This window comes from Amblyomma americanum, chromosome 8, assembly GCF_052857255.1.
Source record: "Amblyomma americanum isolate KBUSLIRL-KWMA chromosome 8, ASM5285725v1, whole genome shotgun sequence".
Taxonomy (NCBI): domain Eukaryota; kingdom Metazoa; phylum Arthropoda; class Arachnida; order Ixodida; family Ixodidae; genus Amblyomma; species Amblyomma americanum.
The window spans coordinates 20234563-20249047 of record NC_135504.1 but is presented as its reverse complement, the minus strand read 5'-3'; the positions used below and the strand labels follow the sequence as shown (position 1 = coordinate 20249047).

At 47.5% G+C, this 14485-nt stretch overlaps 1 protein-coding gene across 2 annotated transcripts in view; it reads left to right on the top strand.

Annotated features, from left to right (window-relative positions):
* mwh (multiple wing hairs) overlaps positions 1–14485 on the top strand; it is a 229857-nt gene that overhangs the window by 168787 nt on the left and 46585 nt on the right. The gene's annotated exons all lie outside the window — the stretch shown is intronic.

The window sequence follows — 14485 nt, the reverse complement described above, 5'->3', positions numbered from 1 at the left end:
TTGGGGCAGAGCTTCCTGCGTCCGTGAGTCGACTGCGTATTTCGCGTACGCATATAGGTGCTGTCGACAGCGGGCCTTGTACGTCTCTTCTAATTAGAAGCAGCTGGAGTTCCAATAAGGGCAACACTGGAGAGAGCATCTGCTGTCATCGCCCACCCACGCAGCGTTCCGGACGCCGCGCAAGGATGACCACGGCGTGACTGGAATTCTCACTGAGGGAAGAAGGATGCAGCAGGCCGTCCCATGGAGGTACTCTGAAAGGAAGGATGCAAGACGCCGCTCGACAGTATGGAGGGAAAACACTCTCTGCGTTGTAAAGTTTGTTTGAAAAATGATCAGGGCAATATCACTCGCTACTCACTGAACTTCGGAATGCGCTGGCATTGTCGAGCAAAAGCGATAGTTTACAAGGAAGAACCCTTAGAGAAATTTCTTGGGACAGTCTTTAGACTGTCTTTATACTTTTGTCAAATAAATGTCTAAAGACTTTCTGCAGACATATCCTGCAGACAGTCTATAGACCATTTTTTATTTATTACCATACCCTTCTAGTAGGCTTTTTTTTCTATAGAAAATATGCAGGTTTTGAATAGACACAAAGTAAATTCTATAGGATGACATTAGAGTTTATAAGAAGTCAATAGAAAGTCTATAAATCATTTTTATAAGAATCGAGGTCAAAATCAAGGAAATGTGACTTCTGTTCAAACGTTAATTGCATAAAGCGATTTCCTAGTGATATATTTAAGCAATAAAGATAGGTAAAACGCTTTGAGCGTCTATGCGACTTCTTTATAGCAAGGTTTAACTGTAGACAGACTCTGTTAGGTTTCTGTTGCGTTTTCAGGCTTGCTTTCTGAAGTCACCTGCCCTTTGCAGTCTCAACTGAGCGGGCCTTGCTTGTTCCCACAACACTCCGTCTAAACATTTTCCGTGGGAACGGCTACATGCCAGGCCGGCTCGGATATCGGGCATAAACACAAGTTACGAGAGATTCCTGCATAAAGAGAACGCTTGTCTTATAAGCGCGCCCTTTTCGATCCCTCGTTCGATGCTCGCTTCATGCTGCGCACCTATCCTCTTCTCCGTTGGCCTCCGTGATTCCCGTGTCCCATCTTGGACCGTATTACAACTCCACTCTAGTAAGGCTAGACTCCAAGCTTCGGGGCATCCTGCCCATCCGTCCTCATTACACGAACCGCACCATCTTTTGTTCTCCGCCGCTGTTGCCATCGTCACTCAACGGAGAGAGCTGTGGTCCGGTCCGGAGCGAAGCGAAACTTTCGCACGGCAATTTATCTCTCCATCATGCCCCCCTCTCACACACACGGGTATATACACCGCGCGTGTAAGTATATACATCCATGAAGCGGGCCGGTAGATGTTACGTATGCGCGCACACGCGCGCTCCCGAATACCACGTGGATGCATGTGCCGTTACCGCGCTTATACGTATGTATAGATGAATGAAAACATGCATATACATCCCAGATGCCCGCTTCCAGCCTCCCACACACGCGCACACAGAGCACCACCGCCACGCTCTCGTGCTCATTATCGCGGAGTGCTCTCTCCGGATCATCTCCGTAGACCGTTCGGAGTAGTCCGGCCACGATGGTCACTGGAAGGCGGGACGTTGGGGGCCTCGAAGAAGGGGGGGGGGGGGGGGGTTGTGGCAGGGAATTTTCCTGACGCAACCTAGAATAGCCACTCCCTCGCGCGATCCGTTGTTGTAGCTGTTGCGGCCGTTGCTCGGAGTCAGAGAGTTCACGCGCGCGCGCTCGCATGGCCAGGGAGTGGTCCTGAGCCGGCGCCATCATCAAGACGCCCACCGTCCACCTATGGGGCCGGCAGAAGCGACCGCACGCGTCCCGCACACACAGCGAACACGTAGTGCGTATACGCTAAGCGGACGATCCGAACATGTATGTCTGTAGCGGCCGTAGGATGAGGAGCTTCCTCCCCTACCTGCCTCTCCCGCTGCTCGGCAATTCTTAGGACCTCCAAGTCATGGACGGGCACTCGCTTATTCTGTACATGTACGAGGCATCTTAATAGCTCCGTTTTTTTTTCTGCGGTCGTTTTGTTCTACGTGTTCTTCAACTCTTCTTTATTTCTTTCTTTCTTCTTTCATTTTTTTCTTGCCGCTGCTTCCTTTATGGAAGTGGACCACATCACGTCATCCCACTTTCTAGAGACAGCAGTGGTCATCGCTGCACACACACACTCCGTGGATAGGCCAGTTTGAGCGGAGCTTTAAAGGAGGCTCTCGCGTCGGAGAAACCGTGGGAAAAAAAGAAGTAACAGCGACTTTGTTTCGTAGCGTTCGTTTTGCTTTTATTTCTTTTTGTTTTCGAAGAAAGGTGGGTAAGAAGGACGTATAATACGCGAGAAAACAAGACGTGACTCCCTCTACCTCGTGAGCCCTCTAGAAACAAAAGGTTTCGGGGCTCACCGCTTCGTTTCGAGCTTCGGTTGTCGTGGCGTTGTTTTGTGATCCCCCTTTTGTTTCGAGGCGCGGAGATGATGAGAGGGCTCTTCGTGTTTTGAGGTCGGCATCGCGTGGGCGAACATGTAATCCTCTGCGTGGCTTTTAAGTGAATAATTGGCCGTCCTGCCTATGAGAGAAAAGGTTGCTGAGCAACGTACAACTTGGTTTTAATAATCAATCCGCCCAGCGATAAATAAAGACTGTGGTTGAATAATACAACGATTCTATACCTATGTTGTTCTCGACCTATTGCCTTTGACTTTGGCCACTGGCGAGGGCACTTTCATCTTTGTGCCATCGGCCACTCAGCCTGAGGGACGATTATGATGGAATCGAATAGAATGAAAATGATAGCTTTGTATTACAAATGGCCTTGATTCCAGTGGCTCTGGATCGCCCGCATAGCGAACATGCCACAATGCGTGGCCCACCCTAGGCAAGTAGAGAGTCCAGGCAGCATATCGACCGAGTCTAACCTTCTCGAGCAGCTTGCACCTGTTATTTTGCCACACACCATTAACGGTTACCGCTGTGGTCAAGTTGGACCGTTCTATCATCAATTCAACGAAACCGCTGGAATCTCTCAAACTCTTTAAACATAAGTGCGGCCCCTGGTGCAAAGGCGGGGCTAAAGTAAAGGCGTGAGGTAAAGGGCAGCTTCCCTCAGCCCCGCCTCTATAATATCAAGTAATTATTGTACCCTTTTAATCACGTATTTCTTCTAATTAACCGCGGCCAATACCGTTCGGAGCTGCCGCGTTGGCTCAGTGGTTATGTTGCTCGGCTGCTAACCCGAAAGGAGCGGGTTCGATCCCGGCCGCGGCGGTCGAATTTCGATGGAGGCGGAATTCTAGAGGCCCGTGTACTGTGCGATGTCAGTGCACGTGAAAGAACCCTAAGTGGTCGAAATTATTCCGGAGCCTTCTACTACGGCGTCCCTCATAGCCTGAGACACTTTGAGATGTTACACCCCCGTGAACCAAACCAAAGCCAGTGCCGCTTCAGCTCTTACGCTTAAGAAGTTCTCTAATTCCGTTAAAGGGTCACAGTAGCACGCACAGTTAAGTGTCAGACATTTTTGTCGTCATTGTTATGTCGGCAATTATAAAATGTTCCTCGAGATGCCTGCGACCAAAACATGCGAAATTAAAGCTCGTTGGAATGTGGCATCGGTTTTGTTGTGCACACGCGCCGCTTGCAAACTGGCTAACACCTCTTTCATCCGTGCGGTATGTATCTGAGAGTTGTTTTCCCAGGCAGCACAAGTCCCAATATTATTACCCTAGGTTGCCCAATATTGGCTAATATTGGAAACACATTGGCAAATGCCGGTCCTACAGAGGACCGGTGCGAAACCGTCCATTTGCCTGTGCTGCTTGGGTACTAATCGCTTTTTGTACCCCATTCGTGTGAACGGAAGAAAGCCGTCAATTCAAAGCTCTCAGCGGGGCTCTAAGCGGGGTGCTAAAGAGAATTGAGCAGCTGCTTAAGAAACTACGCATAAAAGAAGAGATAAAAAGCATTACATCGGACGTGTACACCTCGGTGTAGTCTTTTGTGGGCGCGTCACAAGCCACGTTTAAAAAATGACGTCTGGTGCAAACGACATTGCGTGATATATTCCCCTTCTGTCATTTACGAAACCATGCCGGTGTGGCAGCGACTAGCTTCCTACAAGCGGATTTGTGAGCAAGGCTAATCGCATCTGCGCTGTGGCGTGTCCCTACTAAGTCAAGATGTGATGAAGATAAGGACATGTAAGGATTGAGTGCAAACTTAATCTTCTTCAGTTCATTAGCCTTTTGCGACTGCATGTGTTATTCAGTTCTACGTCTTAAAAATAAAAAGCAAATAGGCTGTCTATATAGCTGTTGCGGTAGAACTATTGAAGTACTCTATCTCTCTCTCTAGGATGTTTCTGGCACATTCGTGGGCACTTGCACTATCTCTACTTGCTTTCAGACTATTGTGAATGACTCCCGGCTCAGCTTTGCCGGACCAGCTAATTTCAAGTAACATATAAAACGATAACTGGAACTAGGTTTCGTATAATTACTTACGGCACAACGACCCTGAGTATACCCAGCAATTCTGCACAAAAGCAGTTTTCAACGGGAAAGAGTTTATGAACAAAAATTTTTTTTCACATATTGTAAGATTTCACTCTAACAGATCTCCCGAGACCAGGGTTGCATTTCTTTCTTGCTTTTCACGTTTTTGATATATCGCCAAAACCGTCCTCCAATGGTTTTCTATGGCAATATTAACTGCTCGATGCGAGCGTGGGTAAACTTTAAAATAAATATTTGACTACGCATCAGAAGCGTGCACCATTACCATCAAAAATTTCATAACAGTTCCTTAGGATATTCGAATTTTGAAAATTTCTGTGTCGAAGAATGCTGGAAATGCACAGGTTCTTTCATAAAACGCCTGTAATATCAATACAGTTGTCTTCGCGCATCGCATCCTATAACCTTCAATGTAAACAAATATGTGCCTCAGTTGAGCTAACGGTCAGATTTAAACGGTTATCTCATCTGGAAATTTGTCTCCTATTAAGAGCAGTGGAATTTACAGCACTCTTGACAACGAACCTGACACCCCTGAAGTCTGGCCAAACTGTACCAGGCGGGTAATAAACATGCGCAAAAACATGCGAAGATGAACTTGACTTTCCGACACGTTGCACATGTTTTCTGTTGCTCTTTCCGCTATATTTATACCGATAGATATGTTCTGTGCGCGTTGACGACCGTATTCTCGATTTCTAAACATGCCCTTCTACAGCGGCTTCTGACGAGGTTTGCGCAATTTCTTAAACATACTGCAGTCAGATACAACTCAAGAACGAAGTGGCTTTTCCCCGTCAAAGGACCCCCTTCCAGCCAATGGCGTCGGCTGATTCTCATGAGCCTGCTAGCATGAAAATGCAGGGAGTGGCAAATTAAAGGGGATAGTACGCTTCCTCCACACTCGGGTACAGTCCCGTCACTGCATTGTCACGCCGCCCCCTGCATTTTTAGGCTAGCGGGTTCATGAGGATAGACCGACGCCATTGGCTGGAAATGGATGCTTTGTCGGGAAAAAGCCGCTTTTTTCTTCAGTTGTATCCGACAATAAGAAAAGCATCGCCAGCTGAACTTTCACACTGCAAGCTCAGTACTTTCTACTGGAGATCACAGCTTTCTGCTCTCACCTGTTCATTCTCGTGGAGGGGCAAAGGCGCCCGTGCGATGTGCGATGTCGGTGCACGTTAAAGATCCCCAGGTGGTCGAAATTATTTCGGAGCCCCCCACTGCGGCACACCTCTTTCTTCCTTTGTTCTTTCACTCCCTCATTTATCCCTTTCATTACGGCGCGGTTCAGGTGTCCAACGATATATGAGACATACAGTGCCATTTCGGTTCCCAAAAACCAATTATTATTATTATTCAAAGGTCTGGGAGCTTTTGAGACAGCTGCAAGCCAAAGGAACTCGCACCCGTATCTTCCAACAGAACAAGCCCTTAGATTAAAAAGAAGGAAGCGGCCGAAGTGTCAAAGCAAATGACTTCGGCCGAGACCTTCGCAAGGAAAAGGGCCATTCTCGCTTTCACTGCGTGCCCGACTCTAGCGTTTCCCCGCCTTGGAAGTGCGAAGAGTGGCTTGCCCTTGTTCGCAACGCCTATATTGGACTGCACTGGACAAAGAGTAGGATCGGGGTGCTGTTCTCACGGCTATACTATAGCGGACAACTTTCTGTGGCGCTGCGACCAAAGGTGTAGAAGCGAAGCGTAAGTGTGATTCCTGGGCAGGATATAGTCCTGAAAACGAAGTTGACGAGGCCGACAAGTTTGTGCAAAATATTGCACCACTATGTCGGGCGAAAGCACTGAACGACCCCGTGAGCTAATCTTTTAGGCGGTTGGAAAGAAAGTTGCTGTCAAGGCATCGTGACGCCGACCGAAGCGTTCGGAGAAAACAAACGAAACAACGCTTGTAGGGTGACTAAATGCTCGTTTAGAGGTCGGAATACTTGGCGCAGTGACACGTGGACAGAGGACTGCATCCATCACTTTCCCGCCTAGCCTCAGCTTCAATGCCACAGAAAGTTGTCCGCTAGCATAATAGTGGTTTCGTGAGCCGCATGGACTTGATGATGATTATGGATTTTTATGGCGCAAGGGGGTCTATGGCCAAAGAGCGCCATGGCACAAGGTATTTGTCGATTACTCAAGGTGGGGTCAAAGATCGATTTTCCAAGCATTTCACCCCTGATAAGCCGAGCACCAGACCAGGGGAAACCTTGTACCCCTTGTATCACCGGTGGGTACGTGGCGGCACTGGGGACCGAACCCCGCACCTTCCGCATGCGAGGCGGCGCATGGACTTGCCTGAGGTGACTCCTTGTTTGATGCCACCAGTGTAGTGGATTCACCTGTCCACTACTGACGATCGAATATTGCAGCCATGCAGAAGTGGGCGATATATAGTGGGAGCGTAACAGTGCTGTGTGCGTCGGTCTTATAGCAGTGGCAGAATAGTGATTTATTGAGACCCTGATAGCAGAGCGAGAGCATAAAAAATTAATAAATCATCTTGCCTTAAATCAGTGTCAGACAAAATAGAACACTCACCTTTGGGCAAAGGGCAGGTTCTAGCTGTCCAAAGCGAAGCGTGCTAATGAAAGTACGAAGCTACAGTCCGTGCAGTGGTATCGCATTCAAGTGGTCCTTCTCAGAATAGGTCCTTTTCTTGGCATTCTCCAGTACGGCAAAGTCCGGAGGCGAGCAGGAAACTGTACGTCCGGGTCGAGCGCTTCATAACTGCTTCAGTGGCGGATCCCGTACCCCTTCCATTTCAAGCAGCAGCACCAGTGTGCCTACCCCTTTATTTCTTCCCCGTCAAGAAGCACACACCTACGTAATCTCGGGCCCCGTGGAACGGCGAACAATGGGCCGGATGGCAGCGGCGTCTCAGCCGCCTCTGAAACTTTCCTTCGGTCGAATGGCGCCACATATAGACGGGTAATATACACAGTGTAGCGTCGACAGCTTTTCGTCTGGAAAAACCGTCTTCCAGCAATAACTATATGAGGCACTTTGTCAGGGATGAGCAATATATCCCTTACCAAAATTTATTTAGACAGTCTATAGACTGTCCATAGACTTCGGTCTATAAAGTCTACAGACTCTCTAGAGACAAACGCTAGAGAACAGTATATAGACAATACAAATCCTATAGACCATATATAGACAACCTATAGATTTATGGCAATACACTTTTAGCAGACTTTTGTCTATAGACAGTCTGTAGACTATGAAAAGACAAAAAGAAAAGCTATAGGAGGCAATCGAGTCTATAAGAAGTCTATAGACTGTCTCTAAGCCATTTTTATAACGATTTGGCCTCGGTGTCGTATTATGTACCGCTCCAGGCTCCTTGATGCTGACACTGCTAGCCTTTTGCCAAGGAGAGATACAGTATATGTCTCGCTCAAAAACATTTCACCCTCGTCACTTTAGCTAGCATAACGTTATATAGTATTTAATAGAATTTACTACTACTACTGCCCGAATTGAAGATGTTTCCTCAAACCGTTTGTTGCTTCCTGTTTTTTTTTCTCACTGCCATCGATCTACGAGAACGCACTGATTGTACGCGTAATTAACTGCACGTCGTGGGTGTGGTTGTTTTTGCTTGAAGCGATGTTGGAGGCCGTAATTAGTAAATGCTTCGTTTACGAGGGGCATATATTCTAGGGCCAGAGGAGGGCTACTTGAACAGAGAAAAAAGATGGCGTTCGATATGCATAGTTAGTTTTTTTACTTATTGATTGAAAACATATATCGGAAATCACGAAAGTATTCATGGGCGTAGTTATGCCAAATGCTAATTAGGTGCGCTAGCACTGTGTGGCCATTGTTTTGCATTGTTTACCTTGGTTGTTTTTCATTTTTATCGTAGTTTGCCTGGTTATTCATAATATTAGTACGTAATTATAGTAATACATCAAGTGCATTTTGTGTATGTGTGCGTGTGCGTGCGTGCGTGCGTGCGTGCGTGCGTGCGTGTGTGTGTGTGTGTGTGTGTGTGTGTGTGTGTGTGTGTGTGTGTGTGTGTGTGTGTGTGTGTGTGTGTGTGTGTGTGTGTGTGTGTGTGTGTGTGTGTGTGTGTGTGTGTGTGTGTGTGTGTGTGTGTGTGTGTGTGTGTGCGTGCGGCATGTATGAAACACAGTAGATGCATGTCACACTGTTTATTACAGTCGTCCCTTGCATGCATATCAGTCACAGCGTCCGTTCTGGAGAAAATCCAGCGTTGTCGGCGGCGGTGGTAGCTTCGGTGTTGTGTGCAAAAAGCAAGTGGTCCACCTGCCACTAGGTCACGTGATCTTGTGACGTTGTCACAACCTGCCCACCGTGGCAGGTGGAAAACAGCTGTTAACCGGAGGGCCAGAACGGCAAAAGGCTTTTTCCATGAATGCGGGCATCAGTGCTAGCGCACTGGAAAATGAAACCGAGAGGGTGAACTTCTGCAGCGGCGTAAACGCCGCGTGCTCGACATTTTCGTAGAAAGTGCTGCGAGCATTGGTGGTCACGCTTAGAACTAACCGGGATTGCCACTGAAATGAACGCTCACCTTTTACTAGTGGACGGTCACGCTTAGAATGAACCGGGAGTGGCACTGAAGTGAACATTCCGCTTTTACTAGTGACTGTCACGCTTAGAACGAACTGCGATTGGCATTGAAGTGCACGCTGCCCCTTTACTACTGATGGTCACGCTTAGAAGTAATCGGAATTGGCATTGAAGTGAACATTCCCCTTTTACTAGTGATGGTCACGCTTAGAAGTAATTGAAATTGGCATTGAAGTGAACGCTCCCCATTTATTAGTTATGCCACGCTCAGAATGAACTGGTATTGGTACTTATGTGAACGCTCCCCTTTTCTAGCACAACCTCAAAAAAGTGGAAAGTATGGCTCGCGGCACACATGCGTTGAACGGCAATCTGGTCCAGTTGGTATTGGTCATACATGGAGACCTAATTCTAAGTCAGTTCTAATTCCAATTAAGATCTAACACTTTAATGCGGACTTAATTCTCGCGTTTGGTAATCGATCCGAAGGGAAAAGAATAATAGTCCAAGAACCTCACATAGATCAGAGCGGAGAATGATATTCGGAGATTCGATGCCGTATAGTGGCCACGGCCGGCACAGGACTGGGATATTTGAAGATGAATGGAAGAAGTATTTGATATACACTTGCCTTAACCTGCTTGATGATGCTGGTTTTGATGTTGATGTGCCCGACAAGTGAAACTGGCTGTAAACTAAGCGTGAACGCGAATGTACGATGACGCTTCGCTAGCACGACACCCGCGTGCGGTGCAGTGAACGCCCATGGAAGCGCAGGTATCCGCATGGGACGAAATTCTTCCCTTCGTAATTGTATATACGCGATATACTGGGCGTGCTCAGGACATCTGCATAGGCGGCGGCCGATCCACAGGCGTGGTGGGCCCGTATCGCACCGTGCGTGACCTGGACCATTAAAGCGAGACATTCCACCGTCCTCCGTGTGCGAAGCATCGCGAAAGAATGCAACCTTCGTGCACCTTCTTCCTGGCATTTCCTTGGCTTCCAGGTGTTCTCGTCTTTCTATTAAGTTCGCCTTCTTTGGCTTTCTTTCTTGCCTTGTTTTTGCTTTCTTCCTTTTATTATTTATTTCTTCCGCTGTTTTATTCTACATTTTTTTTATTCTGTTCTGTCTCCCATTTCGTCTTTCTCCTTCCTTCCTTCCTTCCTTCCTTCCTTCCTTCCTTCCTTCCTTCCTTCCTTCCTTCCTTCCTTCCTTCCTTCCTTCCTTCCTTCCTTCCTTCTTTATTTCATTCTTTTTCTCCCTTTCTTTCTTTCTTTCTTTCCTTCCTTCATTCTTTTCCTTTCTTTTCTTTTCTTCTTTCATACTTTTCTTTCTTCTTGCATTCTTTTCCTTTCTTTCTTTCTTCCTTCCTTTATTTTTTCTTCCCTTCCTTCATTCATTTCTTTCTTTCCTTCCTTCTTTCATTCTTTTTCTTTCTTTCTTTATTTCTCTCTTCCTTTCTTTTTCTTCTTTCCTTCTTTCTTTCTTCCCCGTTCCTATGTGCATTTTCTTCTCTCCTTCTGTCTATCCCTTTGTTTTCTTCCTTTCCTCCTTTCTGTTCTGCCCGCTTGCTTAGCAGCCATCGTTATTTTCTTCTTCCTTCTCTCTTTGTCTTCGAAGTGTTTGCGGTCTCCCGCCAAGCTATTCTTTTCAACAAGCCCCCCCCCCCCCCTCCCCACTTACCTGGTCGCGTAGTGCACACCTCCGCACACACTCACACCGCCTTGGACACGGCCCCCAGCGGGGTGTGCGTACCGTACGAGCTCTACGTCGGTGGCGGTCGCTTCCTTACTCACCCCCACGGTGCCTCCTCGCGCGGGCAGAGTCCGGAGTGACACCGTTCCCACGAGGGGGGGGGGGGGGGGGGGGGGAGTAGCCGCAAGCCTCCGAGGGAGCACGGCGTCGATGAGGGCCTCGCGTGTGTAGGGCGCTGGGGGCCATCGCACCGCTAGACCACTACGTCTCTCTCTATCCATGGGCAGGCTTTGGGGTGTCCAAAAAGGGCACTATACAGAGCTGCCGTCGGACGTCTTTACCGCAGAGCTAGCTCAAGTCGTCACACCGGTGAACTTAAAATTTGAAAAGAAAAAAATGGGTGGAGTTTTAGCATTGCTAAGCACGAAATATTGTGGAAAAGCACTGTTTTTTTGCAGGTGGACACCACAGCCATGTACCACGAAGCGCGATTGAGGTGCTCACTGAGCCAGGTAGCCAGTTATGCGCGTCTTGAAGTTTTTCATCGTTAATGCCAATTTACCCAATGTACGCCGGAGGCCTGTGCTACAGTGCCGCCTTTCTGCAGCAGTGTTAATTGTCAACGCCAATGTGTATTGCTCTAGGGCCGTGTTTCTGCCACAGCGTTGTCCACGCCTGCGCATGTCAGCGCACATAGCGCTGTCACTGCCGCCACATACCTCAAAGAGCAAATATTAGTTTGGTAGTAGTATCAGTTGATGAAGAAGGCGATGTGCAATGCACAGAGTGAGACAGTGTTGCAGTTTAAAAAGAGGCGTGTTTGGCGGCGACAATAGCCTAGCGCTATCGCGCAGTGGGCGGCGAAGCTGGTCTGTCCACACCGCCGCGCGTTCGAATCCCAGTCGCGGCAGTATTTTATCTATTTATAGTTTTCCCAAGGTCACCCTCAAGGTCAAGATTCACACAAACCAGTGAGCCGGTTTGACCTCCTGAAGTGGTGCTTTTGCCTTCCGGACCTTTTTGAACATCTCTGTTGTGAAGGAAAGGCAGTGATTGCGGTCGTGACAAAAGCTCTCTGGTAGGGGCTCAAAGCCGTCAAGTCTAAGCGCATTTCAATGTAAGGTCCTAGGTGCTATTTCCTATCTTTAAATTTGAAGTGTTTGTAGGGGTACATTCAAGCACGTTTCTACTCTCTATAGCATATATAGCCTCGATAGCGTACAATGTTAACCTGGTGGGTGGGCCAGGATAGACGCATATGTATCTAATGCACATAAAGCCCTCCTCTATCATTACATAGACCATCTGCCTCACAGAAATAAATTCGCTGGTTACTAAATTTAACCATTGAGTATTTTGCGTTCAATTATTTCGTTGCAAAATATCTTGACCACCAGAACACCTCCACCCGAGTCTTGGCCAATCGTCCCTCGACTGTGGGTGTTTGCTGTTTTCCATCACAGGGCGAAAACATCAACAACGGGAATCTATGACACCTAAATCTGTATAATAGATATAAATACGTCCTTATATATCCTTAGAATGCTTATCTTCTTTTATGTTAATTTTGGTACTAGAGTTTCTCTTATCATTGCGTCATACCAACGCCTTCTGAAGGCTTCTCAAGACAGCCAGCTCCCCCCCCCCCTCTCATTATTTCAGTTGTCCAGCTCGTTTGAGCCGACCAGTCTTATTTTATGATAGTCAGTAGGAAAAATCGAAGCACCAAACAGCCCGTGGCCTGATTTCCTGGCCGCTGGCATTAAGACAGCGCTTTTAAAAGTAGTAAGGACAAAAGGGTCACCCCTAGGCCCGCACTATAAGGCATCCGGCTTGGCAACACCAACGCATCAGTGTAGCAAGCGGTCCGCAAGAAATGAGTGCCATTCAGAAGCGCGCAACGCCTGCGTCCCATTCTCACGGCTATAGGTGTACACGCTGTCGAAGCTCGGCGGATGTCCAGGCCCCTCCCTTCAGCCCTCACAGCACATTTAAGCGTCGGACTGCACCCAGCCCTAATTAAACGCGCCCTGGTGCGAGGCTCAGCGTTGTACGTGTATACATGGGGCGGACGTTTCGGATAACTGCTCTCCGGACTCCCATAAGGAAATACCACGCTTCGCGTATTCTCTCCCGTGTTCGTGAGGGACACGGGGCGTGCGCTATGTCTGACCACCGCCATCTGGTGTCGCGATTTGCATTCTCGGGTCCCACACCGCGGAAGTGACCGCGTGGTCAAGTTCTCAGGCTGGCCCACAGTCGAAATGTGTGTTACGAGAAGGTAGCCGACACTAATTCTAATGGCGGCCATCAGGGGGAGCGCCAAGTGAGCTCGGACAGGAGACAACTGTGATGTACCCTTGTCACGCCGAAGTCTTCATCGGGATTTGGAGCAGGCAGCCATTGGGAGCATTGAACACAATCGAGACAGGCCTTGTGTCGCGATGTACAAATAGAACAAGATGAAGCCTGCGAGCTTGACGCCATGTGGATCGCCGGGTACATTGCGTGCCTTGGTTTAGGGCGACTATGCACTTTTAAAGTGATTTTACATAGAGTTGTTGAATTTGAGCTGCGGTTGAGTTGGCCCGTACATAATTGTTTTCAGAGTTCATGGTTGGGAACACATCTGCCGTAAAAAAAAGTTGTAAAAAACGAGTAAGTTAAGATCGCAGTTTAGTGCAATAAGGCTTACTTTACTCTTATTTTAAACAGAAATAATGTAAAAAGCAACTGATGGTTTCAAATTCTCCCGGGGCGACAAAGTGGTACGTGAATTACCCAATAGCCCAAACTCTCACGCTTAAGTTTGAAGTTTATTCTCAGTTTCCTCATACATAAAGTAAATCACCCCGAACAAAAGGCGCTTCCTTGCACCTGCCTAGGCTCAGGGCCCCATACAACCTGTACAAAGGGGAAACAGCGCGGTACAGATGAAATTGTTTTCTCCCCTCAAAGATACAAATTATTGGAATCGAAAAATACAACAGTATTAATTAATAAGCACTCAAAAAGCTGAAAAATTTTTGACATTGACGAAAGTTTTAATTAGAAGCACTTAGTTCAACATTTCGGTCAGTGCGCGCATGAATACACCAAGTGATGGGTTATACACCAAGTGATTATAGTTTCGAGGCTAAAGGCTGAAGCACTTCTGAAGATAGATTTCAGCGTGTGTTAAAGAATTACAACATGCAGAAATATATCACCCCCCCCCCACACACACACACGCATACAATAGTATGGGCCTCAGCCAATCAATAAGTCAAGGGGAATGAAGACACTAACGCCGCTGCTCGAGCTGTATTCCTCCGAGAACTGCACGTGATTGAGTACAGCTCTACAAGTCATCTACTCACATACACGAAAATTCTGCAACACCACAGACTTTCAGGGAGAATATATCCACCTCCTTACAGGAGGCAAAATAAAGATGAGGAAAAAACAATCAACCGCTCACAGGCGGATTCAATGTACAACCCGTAGAAGCTCATATTGTTTAAATTGGGTTTTATTTTATCCCTTCCCTTACGGCGCGGTTCAGGTGTCCAACGATATATGAGACAGATACTGTGCCATTTCCTTTCCCGCCCAAAAACCAATTATTATTATTTTCATGGCTCCTTTGGAGTTTCTGATCTTACGCTATTTGTTTCTGGATTCATTTGGATTTAA